At 31.0% G+C, this 8,656-nt stretch overlaps 1 long non-coding RNA gene across 1 annotated transcript; it reads left to right on the top strand.

Annotated features, from left to right (window-relative positions):
* Positions 1-2,664: 2,664 nt before the first annotated feature.
* On the top strand, positions 2,665-4,586 carry LOC132626731 (uncharacterized). The gene is made up of 3 exons (XR_009577598.1): positions 2,665-3,028; positions 3,407-3,469; positions 4,249-4,586. It is a non-coding gene; the product is annotated as an uncharacterized LOC132626731 (long non-coding RNA).
* Positions 4,587-8,656: the final 4,070 nt, after the last annotated feature.

Genomic DNA, 8,656 nt, shown 5'->3' with positions numbered 1-8,656 from the left:
GTGGAAGAAACACCTAATTTAGGTATTGATGTTGGTGGAAATAATCCACTTTTAGGTCATGAGGTAATGCAACAACATTTTACCGACACTTTTAATGAAGATGATGATGAAACACAACCCCCCGAAAATCCCATAGGAGATACATGTCCTGCACAATCACATACACAAGACAAACCGCCTAGAACTCGTAAGCCAACAGCTAAAGTTTGAAAATTTATGACTAAGAATAGGGAAAACCAATCAGCTACATGTACCCTATGTGGACAAGTATTTAGTTTTAAGCAAGGAACTGGTAAGGATGGTGGAACGGGTACACTAAATGGTCATATGAGAAGCAAACATATGGATGTTTGGGGAGAGCAAACGGGTTCAAATGTGGGGGGTATTCAAATGACGATAGACCCACGAACCGGTAGAAATTTTAAGTATGACACGAAAAAAGAGCGTGTAGAAATAGCTAAAAGGGTAGCTTATGATTGTTTACCATTTTCCTTTCCCTCGGGTTTGGGGTTTGTTACTTACATTCAACGTTGTTATAATCCGTTATTTGAGGGTATTCCTAGAAGTACTCGTAGAGCCGATGTTATAGATTTGTTTAAAAAATATAGATTTTATTTGTGCCATGTATTTAATTCTTTAAATTGTAATGTTTGTCTTACCGTTGATTTGGGTCTTAGTCTTACCAAGTTAGATTTTTTTGCTATTACATGTCATTGGGTTGATGACAACTGGGTTATGCAAAAAAGAATTATAGCTTTTTTATATGACGAAGGAAAAGGTTGTCACGATGGAAAAATTTTAGCCGATTCAATGTCTACTATAATGAGATTTTTTAACATTTATAGAAAAACACTTTGTATTGCTTTAGATAATGCTTCTAATAATACAAAGGCGATAGGTCTTATAAAAAGAGAACTAAACCCTCCGCTAAGAAATATTTTTCATGTAAGATGTAGTTGTCACATTTTAAACTTAATTGTTAAAGATGGTCTTGTGCATTTTGAAGATTCTGTTCAAAAAGTTAGAAATGCGGTTGCATTTCTTTTTTGTAATGCTAATAGGGGAAGAATTAGAGATTTTAAGAATGCTTGTGTGGAAAATAACCTTAGACATAGGAAAATTCAAGTAGTAATTGAGACTAGGTGGAACTACACTTATATTATGCTACAACAAGCATATGAGTATAGGATTCGCATACAACAAGTTCACAACAAATATAATATTAATAGTGATGATTGGTTAACTTTTACGCATTGGGAAGATGTTAAAGAATGTGTTGAACTCTTAGAAATTTTTTATAATGCAACTCTTGCTTTTTCTAGACAATTGTATCCCACGCTAACAGGAATTTTAGCCTACTTAGCGGAAATAGCTAGAGTTTTACAAGAGTATAAATATAAACCCGGTTATCAAGTGGCTATTTTTGAAATGATAATCAAATTTAAGAAGTATTTTTTTCCCATCTCAACCTTATTTATATTGGGTTCTCTTTTAAATCTTTGTTTAAAAGTGTCTTATACTAAAAATTTGGTTAGACAAATTTATATATTTTTAGAAATTGAAGAGGGAGTTCAACCATCTTTAGCTGAAGCCGAACTCGCTATTGATGATGAGTTTAGAAAAGTTTTTACTTATTATTCTAGTTTGGAAGAACGTGCTATACCAGTTGCTCCACGCCCTACTACTTCTCAGAGTAGTAAAAAGGGCTTGTCGGGTGTAAAAGTTTTACATTCACAACCAACTTCTTCTTGTAAATCAAACTTTGATGAATATAACTTTTATTTGATGCAGCCAAATGTGAATATCAGGAACTGGATGACTTGAACGTCTTAGCATGGTGGAAGAAGTACAAGGCAAGTTATCCGGTACTTTCAAGAATGGCTCGATATATCCTTACGGTTCAAGTATCAACCGTGGCTTCGGAGAGTGCATTTAGCCAAGGAAGACAGCAAATTGGAGACCATAGACATTCATTATCCGGATTTAGCTTGCAAGTACTAGTGTGCATTCGCGATTGGATAAGATCGGAGCGACGCAACCAAAACTTAGAAACGGAGGAAGGCGAAGAGAAAGAAATTGAAGATTTGATAGCTAGTGGACCGGACCAAATGGAAGACTTTGAAGATATTTCCATGACCGAATATGATATGGGGGAAATTAACGAAATGATTCAAAATTGCTGATTTTATTATTCTACTATTTTTGTACAACTCATGTATTATTTTCAAGTTAAAAAAAACTACAACTTGCAAATTAATGTTATCCAAGAATGAATAAAATATATGGCTCATTGAGTTTTCTTCTATTTACTTGTGTTCATATTAAAAATAAAAACTAGAAAGTTATATATTTGAAAAATAACTAAAATATACTAAGAATATACTTATAATGTATAGTATACTATAAGTATAACTTAAACACACACACACACACACACACATATATATATATATATATATATATTAAGTTATACATATATATATAAGTTATATATAACTTAAACATATTTATATATATTAAGTTATATAACCTAAGTATATTGATACATATATTGATATATATATATATATATATATATATATATATATATATATATATATATATATATATATATATATAAGTATATTCTTACTATATTTTAGGTATATATATATATACGTATATACAAATTTATAAACTTCGAAAAAAATTAAACTATAAATAACATAAGTTATAATATATAAGTTATAAGTATATATATGTAATATCCCATATTTAAGTGTAGGTATTTAATTAATAAAACTTAAAAAAAAAAAAAGAATAAAGGGCATGTGGGCCGCAACCCTTGATGAAGAAAAAAGAGAGCCCCACAGCCCATTAAAACGTGAATAAACAGAGAAGGGCATAGACTGAAAATAGTCTGCCAGCCACCTTAGAAAGAAAAAAAAAACCCAGCAAACAAAACGTGAGGTTCTGCCACTTTCAAGTGAAGAAGCACAAAGGGAATTCAAGCACAGATAAATAATAAGGATAGGAGGAGAAAAGAAAGGTAAATTTCTAACCTTAGTTTATAGATTCAATTCATATTTTTTAAAGAAGTGGGATTGAGAGTTGAAGAGACTGAGGTAGAAGAAACAGGGAAATTCATTAATTTTCAAGAATTGAGTGAATACAAATATAATTGGACCGAAAATTTTGAATTTCAGTATATGCCATAGGAAAAGTAAGTTGGACAGTAAGGTTGTTCTAGTTGTTAATCCAAAATTGGTAGATCGTGGCTTAATTGAATTACTCAAAGCGTGAGCAAATATAAATAATTAGATTGATTGAAATTTTAACAGGAATCCTGAAGGTGGGGTATTCTAATTTAGTTACTAGTTAGCCAAAATAAGGGAATTAACACGAGATTGATATGATGTGATTATAGATTGATCGAAGGAAGTGGTACGGAATTGCGTGGTGACGAGTCTGGTATTTCGACACGAGTACTGTGAGTAGTAATCTTACCACAATTTGTATTTACATAACCTTCATGGTTTATACATGATTTTGAAAATAAAATGTGTTACTGATGCTTTGAAATTGCATGTGGGACAAGTCCTTTACTTGATATAGTACCGAACAGTTTACTTGAGATGGTTACCGGTTATTCTAATTGTTTTCACCGTTACTAGATATGTTTTACCGTTACTTGAGATATGATTACCGTTTCTGAAATACAATTACATGATTTGATAAGAATTGAAATGCCCTGTATTGTTTAAAAATGCTTTCATATGAGTATTTATTCTTTACAAAGAAAAGTATTAATGGGAGGAGACTTTGAAGGATCCCGTAGCTAACGGCGGGTTTGTTAGACCTGGTGCACCTTATATTTACAGATTACAGTTACAGTCCACGCTAGTGGGAAGGTAGAACTAGCATACATGCACAGTTTTCCTTCGAGTAGGGACCTACAATTATATTTGACTCCTTTTACGAAGGGGTCCACATGATATAGATTACATGATCCTTTCTTGGAAACCTCCCAGATATAAGAGTTGATATGACATTGTTATCGAGTTTATTATTGAATTGTTAAATTATTTCTGCTTACATGAAAATAGAGAAGATTGGTTATTGCTACCGTGTTTGCAAAAAGGGCATTTATTTCGTGATATTTATGAATATTATATGAGCATGTTTTCTGACTTGTCCCCAATAAAAACGGTTGTGGTTAAGTGTTATTACTCACTGAGCAAGCGTCTCACTCCTCGCTATTTTTTTCAGAGACCGCAGGTGACGTTGGTGAGGATTACGGTAACTAGAGAGCACGAGTTGAAAGTTCCTGGTGAGCCCCGCACTTGTCCGCGTGGGCCAAGATTCTATTATCTATGATGGTCTTTTCTTTTGAATTCTTAGAGTTGCTCCATAGTCATTTGATTTATTCCATGAGTATTCTTTATTCATTATAGATTGGTGACTAGTTCGTATTTCAGAGATGTTTTAGTTTTATTACGTTGAAATCGGGTTGATTGAGGATGATTGCATTTAGTTTGGTTGACATTGGATATTTTTGTTGTTGATTTTGAGACAGGAAAGTTTTGGATAGTCATAAAAACAGGGGAAGCTCTGACCGATTTTCTGTAAAATTCCCGTTAAGGCTTGCTTTGGGAATCCTACCCCATAGCGCCGGTCATGGTCCTAAATTGGGTCGTGACAATATAGTATACTTAAACATATATATATATATATATATATATATATATATATATATATATATATATATATATATATAAGTTATATAACCTAAGTATATTAATATATATACGTATATTCTTACTATATTTTAGGTATATGTAGTATAACACTATAACTTAAGCATATAACTTAATATATATATATATATGTATACACGTATATTCTGTATTGCTGACTTGCTGTTAGCCTGTTAGTCAGTAAATATTTAAACTTTACTTATAAACTTGTATAACATATGTAAATATACCTACAATATACTAATAAATACTATAATATATATATATATATATATATATATATATATATATATAAAATACAAAAAACAAAAAAAGTTTTGGAGACTTTGAACCGGACCGGTTCCGGTTTGAGGTTTCAAACCGGTAAACCGGAACCGGTTAAACGGTTCCGGTTTTTTAACCGGAAACCGGCCGGTTCCCTAACCGGTTACCGGTCCGGTCCGGTTAAACCGGTTAACGGGCTTAGTCATATCTTTATATTGAATATTTTTTAGAGAAAATTATCAACGGGTGGATTCAAGGTACGTTAAATTGTTAGTCAATAAAAACATATGCTATTTATTGAATTAATTCGCGTAATAGTATAACTTTTTTTACTGACAGTTTATATTAACTTAAATTTTTTTGATTATTTGTCATTTCAGCACTGTATAATAGGACTTAACTGCAACAGTAGATTGTATAAAGAGGTTGTTCTAGTTTACTATTTAGCAGCAGTGACTAGAATCAATTATTATTTGACATTATGTAACTATATGAGATTTTCCTTGTGCAGGATGAGTCTGTCCCATATATTTTCACCCATATTAAGCCTCTGCATTATATTTTTCGGACAAGAAAGAGAGTTATCAACTTGATAATGCATTCGGTTTTGTTTGAATAGTTTGTGCATTGAAGGAAACTAAGTCCTACATCAATGGGATTGAAAGGGATTTGAACATTTAACTGTTTTGATCCACTAAAGTGTCCTTGAATATGTAAGTCCACCGAGTCTCCTTATACGTATTAAAATAAAATTTAAGTTTTAATCGTAGCATCTGTTAAGATAATCAATATCTTTTCCGAATGATTTTCTTCTTCTTTTATTAATACGTTATTGTGGCAGTGGTTATTCATTCTGCAGTAACAATTTTGATTTTGAGGAATCCTGAAAAGAAAAGAAAAAAACTGCTTTGTTTCCCTATAGTATATACCGACAATATTTTCTCAAAGGACGGTAAATTTATTCACACCTCAAAGTTTTCTTTTCAAATTATGTTCTCTTATTTTCTAACGATATTTATATCAAACTATATTAGTTTATTATGATTAGTCATATAAGTTGAGGCGAGAATATGTTTTACACTCTTCGTTTTAATTTGTATGACATAGTTACAATCAGTACAAAATTTAAGAAAGAAATTAAGACTTTTGAAATTCATAATTGAAAAACTTTTAAAATTTCGACTTTAACGTGCCATAATATTTGTGTAGTACTTCTCATTAAGAACAAAACGAGGAGTGTAAAGTTAATGCTCGATTTGCAACCGGATGGAGAACTTCTTGTCAAGGAGAACTTGGTTGTGTAAAATAATAGCACAAGTTAAATAAATATTACTACAGTAAAATATTTAGTAAATATGACTTGAATCGTGCAAGGCGGTCCTGAAAAACTATTTCAGTAATGTGAATTTTTTTTTTAGACTTAAATAAATCCTTCACTAATTTTAATTAGAGAATATAAAAATCAGGAAATTAAATAATACCAGTAAATTTTAGAAGAAAAATAAGGGACCACAAAATGACAATAAAAAAGGAGCAGGAACTTTTTTTTTTTTTTTCTCCTGAAAGGAGTAGTACAGCTAGCCTATTTATAGGCTTCACGAGAAGTATAGCTGGCCTATTTGTAGCTTACGAAGTTTATGTGCACATGACAAGTGTTTTCTTCTAAAGTTAATGAAAATGCCACCCATATTATCTTTATGACACATATATTCATACTTGCCAAGTGGCAGAAATAATTTGAAATATCACCACAATCCCTCACTATTTCAATTTTTTTTTTTGGAATTTACTTCTTTTTCATGAGCTTGTGCCTAATCATCCTCTTGAAGTGGGAGTAATATTTTTAATTAGCAAACGCAGATTGAACAAAGAGGTGTAACAGAGGCTCTTTGAAAATGGACTTCTAATATTTTGTAAAAAGAATATGCTTTGGATCCTCTTCCACATCCTCATCACAAATTAAAATAAAGAGACATATTGTTCATGGGAGCAAAAGCATACTTGCGAAATGAATATGCTGTGAAGATCCTTTTGTTTATTGGTCATCTGCTCCTTCAACACATGACATGTTATGCTGCAGATTATTGAACCCTCCGAACCGTAAATATATTTTAAAAAGTTCAATTACTAATACTTGAGATTATAACTGTCCTTAAATAGCTATCCAGAACCTATTGGCAAATATAATTGTAAATTTTCAGAATTTTTTGCCACTTTTTTTTTGCAAATTATCATTTGACCATGAAAATTTCAAATACATCTTGAAGCTATATTTGAAATTTGGAAAAACACCTCGATCTTCGACTTCAATTTCAAAATTCCAAATAAAATGAAAAATATTTGGTTTTAATGGCCAAATGCCCTAAAGTTTTTGGTTCCCCCTCTATTCTAAGTAGGCTTTTGGACATGCGATTTGAAATCATGATATGAAACCAGCGTTTGGACATGCATTTCATCTCATGGTTTAGATGATTTGGGTTTTCAAACCATGATTTCAAATTTTTTAAATATACAACTTGACACATAAGTTTATTTTGTGAAAAACAGACTAATAAGTTGGTAGATATTTTTAACAATTACTCACACCAACCATTTACCAACCTTTATTTATGTCTACGATGTGAGAGGATTATATTAAAGAGTAGTTACATTACTATTCATATTAAATTTTCCTTTTTATTGAATTAAAGTTTGATCAATTGATGTTATATTTTTTAGAAAGGTCTTCTAGTAGCGTATTAATTTTGTTATGACTTATAATTTGCTCATTTGATAAGATTGTATAAGAATTGAGAATATTTTGATAATTTTCATAACTTATGAGATTTTTATGTCTATAAAAAATAATACAATTCAAAAAATTCAAATTGTATATCTAAATATAATTTCAAATTACGATTTTATCTCATAATTTCAAACTGCGTACTAGCATTATGAGCTCTATTGTCTCGACAAGTGTCCCATATGCTATGAACTCTATTGTCCCGACAAGTGGCCCATATGCTATGAACTCTATTGTCCCGAGAAGAACTCGATTGTTCAGGATGAGCCTGTCCCATATGCTATGAACTCTATTGTCTCGACAAGTGTCCCATATGCTATGAACTCTATGGTCCCGAGAAGAAATAGAGTTATCAACTTATAGCATTTGTTCATTATCCTAGCGCCAATTGGGTCAAATATTACTGATACTCGATATTTATGTCAAATCATAATAATAGTTAAAGAGTGAAGGTGAGAATATGTATTATTTTCTACGTTTTAATTTATGTGATATAGATTTAGTCGACACGCAATCTAATTAAGAAAATTTTTGAAACTTGTAATAAATATATTATAATATTTGGATAAAAGCTTGTCATTAACGGCAAAATGACAAATGTAACGTGAATTATTGTCAAATTAAATGTGTGTTAAATCCTTTTGAATGAATTAAAAAGAAAAATATGTCATATAAGCTGGATAGAGGAAGTACTTAACTTTGGTTTAATAATAAAAGTGTATCATAAGACATGTTTTATGTATTCATTAGAGTGGTGTAAATACCCTATGGACCGAGTTTTTTACAGTGATATAATGAGATAATTGTGGGATCCTGTCATTCTTAATCAGGTGTTTCATAATTGAACCGTGATAATTAAATAACTTCTTGGTAG

Source organism: Lycium barbarum, chromosome 1 (assembly GCF_019175385.1).
Source record: "Lycium barbarum isolate Lr01 chromosome 1, ASM1917538v2, whole genome shotgun sequence".
In the NCBI taxonomy this organism is placed as follows: Eukaryota; Viridiplantae; Streptophyta; class Magnoliopsida; order Solanales; family Solanaceae; genus Lycium; species Lycium barbarum.
The sequence above is the reverse complement of the archived record's forward strand: the minus strand, read 5'-3'. Positions and strand labels throughout refer to the sequence as shown.